Genomic DNA, 17,179 nt, shown 5'->3' with positions numbered 1-17,179 from the left:
TTACCGCTCGAGGTCGTTCCCAAGAGTATCGATCCCTTGGCAGGCCTCTCTTAAAAAAATAAAATTTTGAGTGTTACTAACACTTTTCTCTTGCACCTAGGACCACGAGAGCCAAGGGAGAGGATAGTGTGTGTTAGAAGTAGGTCCACTCGACTGACTTTTGTGCACAAGCGTGCCAAACATGAAATTCACTTGTTCTTTTTAATCCATCATGGCAATATGATCTAACTATTTGGAGATGTTGCTCCAACAGTCATGGTGTTCTTTTTAACTTCAAAGGCAATGTGTTTTGTAATCTAGAATTTTGAAAATCCTGGTCAACTTAATGAAAAACACGTTTTGCTTTGAAGGAAAATTGCTTTGAAAATGAGACAAGTTGATTGTGAATTTTATTTGCACCAAAAATGGAAGTGTGGATTGTGAGTTTTATCTTGATGCAAGAAATAAAATTTGCCTTGTTGATTTTAAGCACCAAAACGAAGTTTGTTTCCTAACTTGCAAAAAAAATAAAGTTGTTTTTGTATAAGTTTGTGGTTCTTTTTACCTTTGAACAATGAAATTCTTTTTAATAGCCCCAAACAAATGTGTGATTCTTTTTCAAAAGCCCAAATTTGAAATGTGAAGTTAATTTTAAACCAAAATAAAAAGTGAATTCATTTTTAAAACCAACTTCAAAAACAAGTTAGTAAAAAATATAAATCTACTCTCTAATCTAATTTAAATCTGCACAAAAGAGAAAAATAGTTAGTAAAATCCGCCTATTTGGTGGGCTTCTACAAGCCTAAATTTTTTTTATTTTTTTTTTTGGTTTTTTTATTTTTTTTTTTGGTTACAAAGTGATTTGTACAACGTTTTGTTACAATAGCGCTAGTCTGCGTTTGAACAGAGGCACTATTTAACACAAACGTATTAAAAGAAAGGGAAAGACAGAGAAGGGAAAAGCACTGAAACAGGGGGAATAGCGCCAAAATAATGCCAAACGCAGCAAAACAGTGTCAAAATCGCAACCTGTGTGACATTTTCAACATTCAAACATGTTATTGGTTAAAAAAAAAAAAAAATTGATCTTTTTGGTGTTTGGATTCACGTCGGGTTCACCAAATGATGCCCTCCTAAATGGCACAATTGTTAGTCCAAGATCAATCAACATAAAACACACAAGATGTTAGAGTTAATTAATCTAAAAACCAAACACAATGAAGGCATTCCAAAGGAGACACTAAAAACATGCTAAATATATCTAACTAAAAAAGTAAGACAATGAGATATCTCCAACTATCTCTTAACATGATATTAGTTCTTTCTCCCTTGTTCCTCTCCTCTCCAAGTTCCAAAATAGTGTAGCTCTCAGCAGCTTTTTGCACTATGGATGCTTATGGAGGATTGAGATTGTAGAATAGCTCTAAACATGAAATGAAAAGCTATTTTAATGCTAAAATGATGTATTTTACCAAAAGACAAGATTTAGTTTGTTTATGCTAAAATGCTCTCTAAAATGGCTATATTCTAAATGCATACAAGTTTTCAGGATCTGGATTATGAAGGAATGGGCTCTATTTATAGGAAAAATGGAGCAATGGATGGCCAGGATTGAAAGGTTTAATCAAGGGTCAAGCTTGAAAGTTGGGGATCCATGTGCACAATTGGCACCAATAAAATAATGACAAGTGTCAACACAGGATTGGGTTGAAAGAAAGGGGTTGGAGGCATTGAATGCCTGAGAAGACTTCATGGTTATCTAAAGGCTAAGTGTCAAGCCTAAATTAGGATTACCCACTGGATTAGGAGTTAATCCAAGGATAAACCTTTGTGCAAATGATTAAGAGATAATCATGGTCAAAGCATTAATGACCTGATGAGACCCTTGGGTTGGGTAGAGGTTGAGTCAAAACAAATGTTTTAACCATGTGGGAGAGTTGAATTAACCATTAATGGTTATTGGAGACTTTGGGGATTAAGTGGTTGAAAGTTGGAAGCCTTTAATGGTTTTCAAAGACTTTGGGGTTTTTGGTGGTTGAAGGTTGAAAACCTTCAATGGTTATCCAAGACTTTGGGCCATTTGAGAAGTGACTCCATTTTGCTTAGGAATGTGACAATAATTAGGGGATGGATTAGGCTAATTAGGAAGGGGTTAGAAGAATCTAGAAGGGGATTAGATTTTGCAAGTGGATTTGGTGGGTGAGGGAAAATAGGATTTTATTAAAATAAAAATTCATTTATTTCAATAAATGTGTGCAAGTTGCATTTGTAGGAAAATGCAAGTGGGGTGGGGATAATGATTTAAATAAATGTTTTATTTAATTTATTTAAAAGAGGAAAAGGGGGATTTTAATTAAATAAATAGATTTTATTTATTTAATTGATTGGAATTGGATTTAATGAATTAATTAAAATAAATTGAATAATTTATTTAATTAATAGAAGAACGTTTGGGGATGAATTAATTAAATATTAATTTAATTAATTGATGGCTAGTGGATTTTTAATCAAATAAATACGAAATATTCATTTAATTAAAATGGACAGATTTGTGTGACTACAGAAGCATTCAAAGATGCGGTTGTTCGTAATCATATTGAACACCAAGATGTAGTATGTAGACTCTTCCCATATTCACTTGGGGAGAATGAATACAATTGGTACTTAACCCTACCTACAAACTCCATCACAGGTTGGGATCTTTTGGAGAAGGCCTTCATTGATCAATTTCGAGTGTACGTAGACCCCAAGACATTATACCATCAGTTTGCTTCTCTTAAGAAATTGCCAAATGAGCCATTAATGACTTTTAATACCAGCTTCCAAAGGGCATTCAAGAGGCTGCAAGCCCCATACCAGGTAGCGCCTAATGTAGCCATCGACTCATATCTGAGAGCTATTGACCCTTGGACTTCTATGTTCATTAAAAAGAGTGTTCCTCAAGATCAAAGGGATACCTTAGCAAAAGTCTTCACATTAGCAATTAGCATGAATCAGGAGTTGAATCAAACCCCAGGAGAGATTGGATATAATTTACCCATAGGGGTGAATAAAGGAAATTACAATTATCTCCCAGGTATACCTTTGTCTCTACCTATAGGTGCCCCAACAATGAACCCTGTGCCAATTTATGCACCCCAAGCATAGGCAAGTCAACAGTTCGCAGCTCAAGCATCAACCTGGAAAAATGGTACCAATGCCATTCCCACTCAAACACAATACACCGGTTAGCAGCAAGTCAAAAATCAACAATTTGACAATATGCATTCGGCAAAATAACTTCCAATTATGGCACTTGAGAATCAAGGAACCCATATATCTGCTGAAGTAGAGGCCTTGAAGAAAATGATCTCACAGGTTACTTCAGACTTGAGCCAGCTAAAGATGAATCCACCAGGAGGGTATAATCAATCTCAATCATATAATAATCAGTGAAACTACAATAACCAGAACCAAAATCAAAGGTACAATAATAAACCTTATAATAGGCAGTAGAATACTGGTCAAAACAATGGTGGGGTGAACCACGATCACCCAGATGCATAGGATAACCCAAACCACACACAAAGTGTTAACCTTGCTGATAATAATCTACTAACAAATTGGTGCAGGTTGCATGACACAGCTTCCCATTCTAAGGTTAATTGTGCATAGTTCGAGAAAATCATAAGAATTGCTCAAGCTGACTCTCAGCCCAAAGATTGTTCCAATGATGAACCAGATAAGGTTAATACTTCCATGCTGGTTGATACTTTCCTGTGTAAAGAGTTTTAGGTGATGAACCATGCATATACGATGCTCAGGCCTTTCAGACCAGGAACAACTATAATCTTAGAAGTCAAGGCAAGGCTCCGTTAATAGAGCCACCCCCCCTACAGGTGGGTTTGTACCTTCGGACGCTAATGCGAGCAACAATCCTCGTCCACCTCAAGCTTTCCAAGGAGCACGCCATAGACAAGCTTAGGAGCAAGATTATGTTATGAAAGGATCATTTGATGTTACTAAAGAGATGGAAAGGACTGCCACTACTATGTCCTTAATGGAAGTATTGAGATATTGCCCTGAACAAAAGAGGGCTCTCCTTAGGAAATTGGAAATGTTAGAATCACAGAGTAATGAGGTTAAGATGGTGGATTTTAATGAAGTTAATGCTAACGTTAGTAATGATGCAATAGAAAATCCACCATTTTTACTAAGCTTGAAGATACGTGGGAAGAATTTGCATAACTATTTGGTGGACTCAGGAGCTTCAGGAAATGTAATGCCTTACTCTATATGCCAACAACTTGGACTTCAACTAGTACATGTGAATAGTAAGGTAGTACAATTAGAAAAAATAGAGGTTAATGTCACTGGAGAATTGAAAGATGTATACATCCAGTTGGGCATTGATCCTCGAATATCTCGCTATATTGACATTTAAGTGGTGCATATTCCAGAAGTATATGGGATGCTCCTAGGTAGAGATTGGTCCAAGAAATTGGGAGGATATTTGTCAACTTGTTTTACGTACTTATGGCTTCCTTGGAAAGGGGTGAGCAACTAGATCCGAATTGATAGTGAGCCTAAATTGAAGAAATTGGTCATGGATTATGGTGCTCTTAATGAAGTGGCATTTGCTGAGGTAAGACTAGGGGTTTACAGAGTCAATGAGATTCTTACTTTCTCTGCACCAACCCCACTTCAACCATTTAAAACCAACAAGACTGCATATAGAGGGCGGGTGAAAGAGTTCGTTACAATAGTACAACAAGGAATGTACTTAGTAGGAAATACTATGAAGATACAAGAGTTGCTGCTACCAAAGTGGTGTCGGATACACCATGAGGAACACTCAGAAGTTTCATGTATCCCATGTCAGAATGAGATCACAAAGTTGATGAATCTGGTTCCATTTGAAGAAGATGATCATACCAACAATATGGGGGAAGTTCAAGGTGTCGAATTAGAGTCCCAGACAATCGAGCCTGTAGACAAGATTACCTTACCTAAAGAATACAACCATGAGTTTCTCACATTTAAGGTTATTAAAAATGAAGAGGGAGATGTTCCTTTGGAGCCTAAGAAGGAAGAAACACAATCCAAATTTCAACCTCAATCTGAACAAGAGGTTGTTTTGAATACAATTGAAGTGCTTATACAACCAGGGATTGAACAAACTCAATTGTCACAAAGTTTTGAGATTGAGAAGCAAAAATCCTCTTTGAGCACTAATCTCAGCATTGACCCAAAGGTGAAAAATATGAAGAGACCAAAAGATGAAATATGGTTTTTAAAGTTTGATGGGTCAAGATCCAAACAAGGCAGTGGAGTAGGCGTAGAGTTAACCAACCCAAAAGGGAAAACCCTCTTAGCTTCTTACTGACTTCAATTCCCTTGTACAAATAACATAACAGAGTACAAAGATTTAATTAGAGGATTATTTTTTGCTCATAAGAAAGGAGCAAAGTGTTTAAAGGTGTAAGGAGATTCAGAGTTGGTGGTTAAACAAGTGCGAAGCCAATACATGTGCCATGACAAGAGGTTAGTGGCATATTGGAATAGAGTGTGGGATCTGATTGAAGATTTTGAGGCTTTTGACATTCAATTGGTACCTAGGAAAGTAAACGGAATACCCGATGCCCTGGCTGTAGCTGCCAGTACATTAGAACAAGTAAGCCAATCCCCTTTAAAAAAGTTCTCAGTGGAATTAATCTCTGCACCTGCTGTGCCTGATAATATCAAACATTTCCAAGTCTTCCTAGATGATACCGATATCTTAGATTTTATCACCAATTTGGGGGCTTTTGAAGATCAAATTATTGATGAGGAAGATAAATCGGATGATTTCAATAACGAAGGTAATGTGGATATTTTGGATTTACCAACCAATGTTATTCCTAAAGGGATGGTCACTTTGGAGAGACTTTTTGATTTGGATCTGAGAGTAAAAGAGAGATTAACAATTGACTCGGATGCCAGAAAATATGAGCCTTATAATATTGGTCCTGAAGGACAAGAGAAAATTGTTTATATTGGGAAGATTTGCACTTAAAGAGAAAGAGAAAAATTGATACAGATCTTAAAAGAATTCATTGATGTAATCGCATGGGGCTATGAAGATTTAAAGACATTAGATACAATGATTATCACCCATGTGATTCCCCTAAAGCCTAACATAAAACTATTCAGGCAGAAACAACGTCCGGTCAATGCACTAATAGAACCCTTGATCTTCAAGGAAGTGCAAAAGTTACTTTCTGCTAAGATAATTTTTCCACTATGACATTCTACTTGGGTTGCTAATTTGGTACCAGTGCGGAAAAAGAATGGAGAAATATGGCTTTGCATGAATTTTCGCAATCTCAACAAAGCTTCTGAGAAAGATAATTACCCACCCCCTTCTTTGGATGAAGTATTACAAATTGTGAATGGTTCACAAATGATGTCGTTTCTAGATGGCTATTCAGGATATAACCAGGTGTTAGTAATTATGAAGATCATATGAAGACGACATTAACAATGAAGTGGGGAACATATGCGTATAAAAGAATGCCATTTGGATTGATTAATGCTGGGGCAACCTTCCAATGAGTGATGGACACATCATTCAAAGAACTGATTGGAAAATGCATTATTATTTATATGGATGATTTGATGATATTTTCTAAGATCAGAGAAGATGACCCAAACCACCTCATAAAGGTATTAGAGAGGTGTAGGAGATATGGGATTTCCCTTAATCCCAAGAAATGTGTGTTTGGAGTGGCTGAAGGAAAGCTACTTGGCCATGTAATTTCTGAGAGGGGGATCTCTATAGACCCAGATTGGGTAGAAGCATTATTAAAATTACAAATGCCCAGCAGTAAAAAAGAGATGAGATCTTTCTTCAGAAAGATCAGTTTTGTGAGAAAATTCATTACAGGGTTTGTAGAAATAGTCAAGCCTTTGAATGAAATGATGAAGGATGCTAAGGTTGAGTGGACAACTGAAGCAAAAGAGGCTTTCACCCAGATCAAGAAATCCATCGTCAAAGCTCATGTACTAACTAGCCCAGATTACACAATGCCATTTTACATATATTCTTTTGCTTCGCTACACTCTGGAGCAGCTGTTTTGACGCAGAGGCAAGTAGGAGATGAGAAACCTATTGCATTTGTGAGTTCTCCTTTCAAGAGCACTGAGGTTAAATATTCTGCTCTTGAAAAATAGGCCTTTGCATTAGTAAGAGCAGTCAAGAAGTTTAGACATTACATCCTGAGAAGTAAAATTTATGCAGTTGTTCCTGACCAAGCAGTAAAGTCACTACTCATGTAGTCTGAACTAGGAGAATGAAGAGGGAAATGGATGACAATATTACAAGAATTTGACTTAGAGATGCATCCAATGAAATTAGTCCAAGGCCAAGGGTTATCTTAGGCCATGGCGACCAACATCCCTCAAATCTAGTGCCAACAATATACATTGAAGTCATTTACTCAGGACCCTTGGTACACAGATCTGGTATTTGTATTGTTGAATAATAGGTGTCCTGAGGGATTGACAACTACGCAAAGACAAGCATTAAGGCTCAAGAGTGCTAATTATATGATCAAGGATTCAACACTCTACAAAAAAATTATGAGGGTATTTATCTTCAGTGCCTTGATCATCAAGAAGCTCATAATATGATTGAGGAATTTCATGGGAAATATGGTATTGGTCATGGGTCAGCTGATGCCACTGCACATCAAATTTTGAAGGCTGGATATTATTGGCCTAGCATATTTAAGGATACTCATGAACATGTCCGACATTTCTATACATGTCAAACTGCAGTCTCCAGAGAAAGAAATCCTGCTATGCCTCTCCAACCAGTGTTTGAGGTAAGACCTTTTGCTCAATGGGCCCTGGATTTTGTAGGAGTTATTAACCCTAATTCATCTACAGGACATAAGTTTATTCTTATGGCAAAAAATTATTGTACCTGATGGACAGAAGCCATAGCCTACCGTAATGCTATTGTTGAGGTAGTCCTGAAATTTATTGAAGAGCATATCGTCACCAGGTTTGGTATGTTGTTCGCTCTGGTATGTGATAATGGTCCTGCATTTACTTCCGCACAGTTGATGCAATGGTCATACCAATATAAAGTGATATTGAAATTTTAATCCAACTATTATTTGCAAGGTAATGGGGTAGCTGAATCCACAAACAAGAACATCCTAGATGTCATCAAGAAGCTACTCGAGAAAAACCCCAGGGATTGGCATAATCAACTGAGATATGCCCTATGGGCTGATCAAACCAGAATAAAAGCCGCCTTGGGAACTTCTCCATACTACCTTGTCTATTACCAGACCCTTGTTTTCCCAATTAACTTGCAAATACTGGTCCTCTAATTAATGAAAGAACTTGACATTGAGGATTAGATAGAGGTTCACCTCTTAAACTTGTTAAGTCTTGATTAAAAAAGAATTAATATGCTACAACACTTTTCCAAGCATCAAGCTATTGTTAAGCGATGGTTTGATAAAAGAGCCAAGGTGAAAGCTTTTCGGATCTTTGACCTAGTCTTATTATGGGACAAGGCCAAGGAAAAGAAAGGTGATCATCACAAGTTTGAAAGGTTGTGGCTAGGTCCTTACCAAATAGCTGAAATTCTAGGCGAGAACACTTTTAGGTTAAGCTCATTGACTGGAGAACTAGTACCATTGCCGGTCAATGGTCAGTTCCTCAAGCACTACTTTGATTAAATCCTTAATAAAGCTTGACCTATTGTATATAGTAGTTAGTTGTTTTTCTTTATGGTTGTGCTTCGTTGGGCCTTGTTGTGTGTTTTCCCTTTTGTTTTTGTTTTCCTTGCTTGTTTGTTCTTTTGTTTGTTGAGTCGGGGTATATGTTTTGTTCTTAAAGATTCTAAAAGGAAGTAGGTATCCTTTGTATAACATCTTGCCAAATTCTAAGAGACTTTGACTCTCTGCTATTTATATTTTCATTGTCATTTGGTTGAGTTCGAAACCTTTGTCTATACTCATTCAAAGTGGTATATAATCATTTGAATGTGATACAAGTTTTTGACTTTAAATTTGGAAAAGGATAGCTTGATAAACTCAACACTAACGTCACATTAAGATACATCAGAAAGGTTTTTTGAGATAGCAGGTAAACTGAGTATCAAGTGAAAAATCTGAAGTCAAGGCATTTCATGTTATCCACTGTGGCTTCCAACCTAGTCATCAAACTTCAATGTTTAGAAGTTGCTTGAGAGATTATTGAAGAAAGAAGTCATTCTCTATATCCTATAAATCTCTATATCCTATACTGTTCTATCAAAAAAAAAGAAGAGAAAAAAAAAAGAGAGAGAAATGATCTTCTTAAGGAACTTAAATGGGTGTTTCAAGTAATCTCCACCGGGGCTATGGACGCCTGGCTGGTAGTGGAGCACTGCTTGACAGAGGCCAGAGATATCTCTGTCGGGGCTATAGACGCTTGGCTGGCAGCAGAGCTATGCCCAGGATAACCTTGCACAAAACACGATTAATGACTTCACCTATGTAACTTGCGCCTAGTTTCCTCGGCCTATCTACATTATTGAAATGATGGAGTAATAAATCATACACACACACTTAATAGTTGATCATGTCTATTTCTCATCTTGGTTGTTTGTTCAAATCACTTATTCATCTTGAAATTCTTATACATCCTTCATATCGGGTTAACCAGAGATTCTGAAATTCTAAATTGCCTATAGTCATTTTTCCCAGACAGTCGCCATTTGTTATGCCTAGCATATCTGTTTCCCCATTTGGTTTCCTTGAGTCAAAATATGGACCCCCTTTTTTTCTTCTTTTTTGGTTTTTCCTTGGAACTCCAGAATCCCGGAGTCCCGAGGTCCCTTTTTGTTTTTACCTCGGAACCTCGGAGTCCCGAGGTTCTTTTTTTGGTTCTGCCTTGGAACTCTGGAATCCCGGAGTCCCAAGGTTCCTTGTTGTTCCGACCTCAGAACTCCAGAGTCCCAGAGTCCCGAGGTCTTGGGTCTTTTGACCTCAGAACTCTGAAGTCTCAGAGTCTCGTGGTGGTTTTGTTTTCCTCTCTGTGGACCTCGGAACCCCGGAGTCCTGGGTCGTGTTTATGGTTTTCATACGAAAGGGTTTTGGGAGGCTATATATAAAAGGTGATGAACTTTTTGAGTTCATTTGTGCATTCAAAACTTCTCCTCCGTAACCCCAAGTTGCAAACCTCCGGACTCCCGAGCTCTCTCTCTTGGCGTTTGTTCGATTTTTGATTCACCAGGTTGGTGAATTAATTTTTCTCTCCTTGTGTTTTTTCTAGATTAGATTTCTTTTCGCGTTTTTGTTTTCTTTTGTGTTATTTGGTGTTTAGTTTTTGGGTGTGCCCTATATTTCCACCCCAGAACCTTGGATCCCCGAAGTTTTGGCTTTCCCTATCTTTCCACCTTGGAACCCTGGATCCCTGGAGTTTCGGGTTTCCCTTTCATTTCACCTTGGAAGCCAGATCCCCGAAGTTCTGGGTTTTCCCTTTCATTTCCACCCCAGAACCCGGGATCCCCAGAGTTCTAGGTTTTCCCTTTCATTTCCAACTCGGAACCTCAGATCCTTAGAGTTCTGGCTTTTCCCTTTCATTTCACCCCAGAACCTCGGATCCCCAAAGTTCCAGGTTTCTCTTTCCATTCCACCCTAGAACCCCGAATCCTCGGAGTTCCGGGAGGTTTTATATACTCCACCTCAGAATCCTAGATCCCCAGTGTTCCGAGCCTTCTACCTTTGTGCTTACCCCGAAGTACCGAAGTGGATCAAGATTTATGTTTAATATTAAGGACTGAAATTTGTGTTTTGCTTGAAGGTTCTAGTGGTTAGATGGACTCATCCACCAACAAGAGAGACAAAGAAATTGACAGACTTCCAACCACTATGAAGTACCAATATCAGGGACAGGTCCATGTTTTGAAGCTGGACGATCAAATTAAATGGGTCACGGACACCAAAGTAGGACACATAGAAATTAGAGATATTGGAACCCAATTGGATAAACCCAACCTAGATGCTCTCCACCAAAGGATCAAGAGGTCTGGTCTTGGGGAAGCTACTGTATTCCCACAGTCACTTCAAGCACCCAAATTTATAATGACCATCGCTCCATTCTACAATCCAAGGACCAGAAAGTGCATTGATGCACATAGAAAGACTGTTATTGACTTGTCACCGGATATGCTGGGGTTTGTCTTCGGAATCCCAACTAGGGAAGAGGCATTATTACTAATGGAAGAAGAGGCCTTGAAAACATGGAACGAGAAGGTGTCAGCCAACAAAAGATACATGGATACCAACTGGTTGGAAGACGAGAGGAAAATAGGACTCAAAGCTACAGAGGTCCTGAGGGCAGACTTCAAAGAGCCTCAAAGGGACTTGATTATTATGCTCAGTAGGGCCTTCAACAAGCCCGACTGCAAGCATTTCCACCCTTGGATGTTCCAATTCATGAGTACCATATTGGTAGGAAAGCAATATTTTGATTGGCCGCAAATCCTTTCTGACAACATTTGTAAGCAGATGAAGGAGGTGTAGCATACCCATAAGTTATTTTTCACGTCCTATGTCATTTGGGTAGCTGCCAGAGCTGGAAAATTTCTAGGCCTACAAGTAGAAGGGCATTTAGGAGAGAAGGAGGGACAAAAGAAGATATGGGAATATTATTCCAAGCTCACTCTAACAAATGCAAAGACACACTTCAAGAGGGTTAATGATGCCTTCATCTTCCCTATAATCATTAAGTTGACTGGAGACGCAGGATATCAGATAAGCCTAGAAGCCATGGCTATTATCTAGGAGTGGGCATGTTAGTTCATCCAAAACCCATGCTCCACTTACATTAGAGTTAGTGGATTCATAGGGAATCCAATGCTGCTACCTTGTTATTGCTACGATAGGGTAATCCTATTGGAATATGTGAGACAACTTCTTGGTCTGCAGTCATTGCTATCTTCAAAACATAAAACAGGTATTGACTTCTTGGTGTCCATTGGTTATTTCACCTATTCTAAAATACAAGTGGGAAAGTTGGCCGAGCAAGAGCTTCATGATTTGAACCTGAAAGAATATAATCATACTAGGGAATTTTATGATCCCTACGGGAAACTTAAGCAAGCTATGCCTAAGGCATATGAGGGGCATAGGCCCAGCTTGGAAGAATTTTGGGCCAACTTGCAAGACAATTTTGAAGTCAGGGAGAAGAATTATAACAGGTTGTTCATGCAATAGGTTAGAGACTTTGGTATTGAGACTAACCTCCCTAAAGACCTAAGGGATGAGGGAGGGTTACTCGATCCAATTTATAAAGAATCAGGGATAGACAAGAGGCCCCTCTCCTGAATAAAATGGTCTACAAGCGAAGATATAGATATGGAGAAGGTCTCCTAGATAGTCATCAATAGGACTAAACAATGGTTAAGCTAGAGGGTCAGACCCAGTGCATAAAAAACAAAGCAAAGGGAATCCACCTCAGGGGTACTGCAGTAAGGAGGCCATAAAAAGTATGCCCAAAAAACAAGGTCGGCTTCAAGGCAGAATACCTCCACTGACCCAGGAGAGGAAGACAAGCCTCAAGAAAGCACTGAGGACTTGCTGAAGAAAATCCAAGAAAAGATGAAGGAGTTTGAACTACTGAAGAAGGCTGCAGACCTAGGGGTGATCGATGGGTTAGGCGTTGTTTCACTTGCTAGAGTTCTCCCAGCAAGGACTGCTATAGGCCACACTGAAGTAGAGGATACTCAAGAATAGGAAGAGAACCTAGAAGCCACCGAGGAGGTACCCGCTTAGCCACCTTCCATAGGTACAACAAGTGTTTAAGGCACCACTGTTCCCACACCACCATTAGATAATGTATCTATAGGGCAGCCCGGAGTGCAAGGCTTTACATCCACTATTGAGGAAGTGAAAATTAGAAATGTTGAGTCTGACTCTGACCAGGAGGAAGAGGATCTCGACCAACAACAACCTTTAGGTAGTGAACAAGAAGGAGGTGAAGCAGAGGAAATCCTGAATGAAAGGTTGATTCTAGCTCCTCAAGACCAAGAAGATTTTCTTAAGGATATAGAAGCCAGTCAAGTAGAGATGGAGCTAGGTGATGAAGAAATGGCATTCAATGAGGAAGTTAGTGGTAAGCTAGGAGAGTTACACAAACAACAAGCTCTTCAAGCTAACTTAGCCTACCAAATTTCATCATTCCAGGATCCTGGCCAAATGGGAGCCGAAGCAGAGGAGCAGGTAGAGGAGTAACGAGAGGGGCATGTTATAACTGCTGATATTGTATCACACCAAGGTGATAAAGCTGAAGATATACTAGAATGGTTAGAGTTTACCTTTTGAAAGAAAAAGAGAAAAGTAGTGCTTCCCAAGGTTACTCTACAACAAGCAATCACCGAGGAACCACCAAAGATTAAGAAGTTGAAGACGGTTCACCATCTATCAAAAATTAGTTTTGGTGAAGTGATTGTAGATGTGGCGGTTCCATCGCAGGCCGAGGGACAAGCTTCTCCCAAATACCAAGTATCACAGATAAACCTAGGTAAGTAGACCAAGTGGGGAGAGTTAGATACTTTGGAACTAGCCACAAACGTTGTTAAAGGGTGCATGGAAAAGGAGCATAGCTCAAATATGGAACTTAAAGAGCAGCTTGGGCAATATAAACATCTCTTAGTAGAAATGTCCAAACCTTTGGAGTCGTGTAGGACATACGATCTACCTTCAAGCTCATCCTTGGTAGAAGGAGATGTAAAGGCACTTTTGGAGGTGAGATGAGTAGCTGCGGCCACCAAATCTTGGACTCAAATGAATGCAGCCAAAACTAGATTGTTTCTATAGGATATAATGGAAATATACGATAAAGCGGTATAGGCGGGTGGAGCTTTGGCAACTTGTTCCACACAATGGGAGTAGAAGGAGAACACCTTTAATAAGTAGCTCCAAATTTTGAAAATGATACTACGGTTAGGAGAAGAGCTGATAGTATAAGAAGACCTCTTAGGAGGGGATAGTTGTGAGAATCTACAATCCTACATATACATTTTGGAGTTGAAAGTATAGATGTATCAACAGTGTGTCAAGGAGATGACTAATATTCGGGACCCTCTCCTTAGAGAGATTTTGTCATATGAGAATTTTGTGATGAATATACTAGGGCTTTTTGGCCTCAGAATAGTTGATACTGGAATAATGGATTGACAACATGTTTTGAATCAATGGGATGCATATGAGGCACAAAAATCAGGACCTGCTGCCCAGTTCGATACTGCCCTTATGGATAGATACACACAACTAATTACTCAGTGTCAAGAGGTGGCGGATATGGTAAAGGAGTTAGAGGAGCAAGGAGTACATGCAGAGGAGGCTTTGAAGAAGTATAAATTTAGAATTAAGCATGTAGCCAATCCGCTAGTCCAAGCAGTTGCATGTATAATTGAAAATTATAAGGCATTTACCAAGAAATAAAGGATAGGCATAGAATTGCTAAAGATAGCAGAGCTTTTATTTTAATTTTAAAATTGCTCCTTCTACTCAAGTCCCAATTTTGAAATAAATCTTGCATGGTTACGAAAATGTGGCTCACCCAGCATGGTCTTCATAATGCTCATACAACATCCATTTTATAGTTGTTAAGTGGAGTGTCCAGGTAGAAACTTGCAAGTTAACTGCGACTCCTAATTTTAGTTCTTAATTTAGGGTAGAGTTATTTCCTAAATAATAGGGTGAAAAAATTCTATAAATTGAGAAGTTGATTTCATTTGTAAGGGTCCCAAATTGATGATTTTTGGCCTACTTAGAGAATTTTTAGAGTATTTTGCAGATTGTTAAGAAGTTTGAGTTATTTTTGTCATACCTTCATGGATATTAATATGAAAAGCAGCGTGTAGATTGCCTGATCTACATCTATATTCTACCAAATTGTTCTATGTAATTGGTAACGTCTATTATTTTGAGTTGGAAACGTGGTAATATTTTTGTCTATTATGTTATGAACTATATTGTGCACGTTAGTGGTGTATGGGAATTACTGTAATAGGCCATATTGTTTATGATTCTATGTCCACAAATTTGTGAAATTGATGATTTTGCAGGTTTTATGGAAGTCCGTTGTTGAATGCTAACTTGGATAATATTTGACAATTGCTCAAATTGCAGGGAACTAATTGAATAGTCTATTAAGTTGTCATTGTATTGATCTTTATTGTTATTTTCTTGTTTCCCTTATGCTTCATGTTTTATTTCCCTAGAGAGTCTTAAATCATAAAATACAAAAAAAAAGACGAAGTGCAATTGTTCGTAAACCAACGAGATTTAGTTCTAACCAGCAGGCCCCTTTACAGGTATAACCAAATCAACCATTGAGTTATCTATCACCATCGAGACCCGACTACAGAGACCTTGGGGTAGTGAGTTCTTTCGAACCCGTTACTTTTTAGGAGAGGTGGTGAGTGTTTGCATAAACTACCTGACTGTTGGTGGGTGTGTCAAAATGCATGTCAACAAGACTCTGAACCGATGGCAATAGAGATACTGACAAGTGAACCTACATTGAACACACCAGCACAACATGAAGGTCCAGTTACACCGGTATCATCTGAAAATTCCACTGCAATTGAAGAACTGCAACAAACAAAAACACCCCGGTATGTAAGATTGAACCACTCTGAAAAATTAGATAATTGGGAACAAATATCAAGGAGTTATGACAAGAGGAAGATTGACAAATGAAGAGGTATGTCTTATTTCTCAAATTGAACCAGCATCAATTAATGAGGCATGTGAAGATAAACACTGGATTAAAGCTATGGAAGAAGAATTAGAACAAATTGAAAAGAATAACACTTGGACATTAGTTCCCTGGCCTAAAGACAAAAATGTAATTGGAACAAAATGGGTATTCAAAAACAAACTTAATGAAGATGGTAAGGTAATTAAAAATAAAGTAAGACTAGTTTGTAAGGGATATTCACAAAAGGAAGGAATTGATTACAATGAAACCTTTGCACTGGTAGCTAGAATTGAGATAGTCAGATTATTCTTGGCTTTTGCAACACACAAGAACTACAAAGTATATCAAATGGATATTAAATGTGCATTTCTAAATGGAGATCTTAAAGAAGAAGTTTACATTGAGCAACCTGACGGATTTTATTTGACAGATAACAAAGATATGGTTTGCAGGTTAAGGAAAGCTTTGTATGGGTTGAAGCAAGCTCTAAGAGCTTGCTAGGCTAGATTGGATAAATATCTTTTGAAGATTGGTTTTTCTAAAGGTAATGCTGACAACAATTTATACTATAAAGTGACTAATGATGACATATTTGTTTATGATATAATCTTTGGAGGAGAAGATGGATTATGTAAAGACTTTTCTATTGAAATGCAACAAGAATTTGAAATGTCTATGATTGGAGAGATAAAATTATTTTTAGGATTGAAGATTTCAGAGACTGATAAAGGTATATTCTTGAGTCAATCTAAGTACTTGAAGGAGTTACTAAATAAATTTGGCATGGAAATCTCTAAACTGGTAAGCACACCTATGACTACAAATGACAAATTATCACTAATGGATGAATCTACACCTGTTAATCCAGCTAGGTACAAATCTATGATAGGAGGTTTACTGTATTTGACACAAACAAGACCTAATATTATGAATGTAGTATGTATTTTTTCAAGATTTCAGAGTAATCCTATAGAAAATCATGAATCAATAGTAAAAAGGATTTTCTGGTACTTACAAGGCACTACAAATCTTGGCTTATGGTATCCTAGAGATGAAAAATTTGAATTATGTGCATACATAGATGCAAATTGGGCAGGAAATGTAGATGACAGAAAAATCACCACCGACAGAGCATTTTTTCTTGGAAGCAGATTAATTTCTTGGTTGAGTAAGAAACAAAGTTGCACATCTTTATCAACAACAGAATTAGAATATGTTGCAACAGCAACTAACTGTACACAGGTATTATGGCTTAAGCAAATGTTGAAGGACATAAAGGTAAAATGCAAGGAACCTATAACTATCTATTGTGATAACACTACATCAATTGATATATCTAAGAATCCGGTACTACATTCTAAAACTAAACATGTTTGTATCAAATTGAATTTTCTAAAGGAGAGTGTTGAAGCAAATGAAGTAAAACTGGTTTATGTGAATACTAAAGAGTAGATTGTAGATATTTTCA

The sequence above is a fragment of the Cryptomeria japonica genome, chromosome 10 (assembly GCF_030272615.1).
Source record: "Cryptomeria japonica chromosome 10, Sugi_1.0, whole genome shotgun sequence".
Classification (NCBI taxonomy): Eukaryota; Viridiplantae; Streptophyta; class Pinopsida; order Cupressales; family Cupressaceae; genus Cryptomeria; species Cryptomeria japonica.
Note: the sequence above shows the minus strand (reverse complement) of the source record.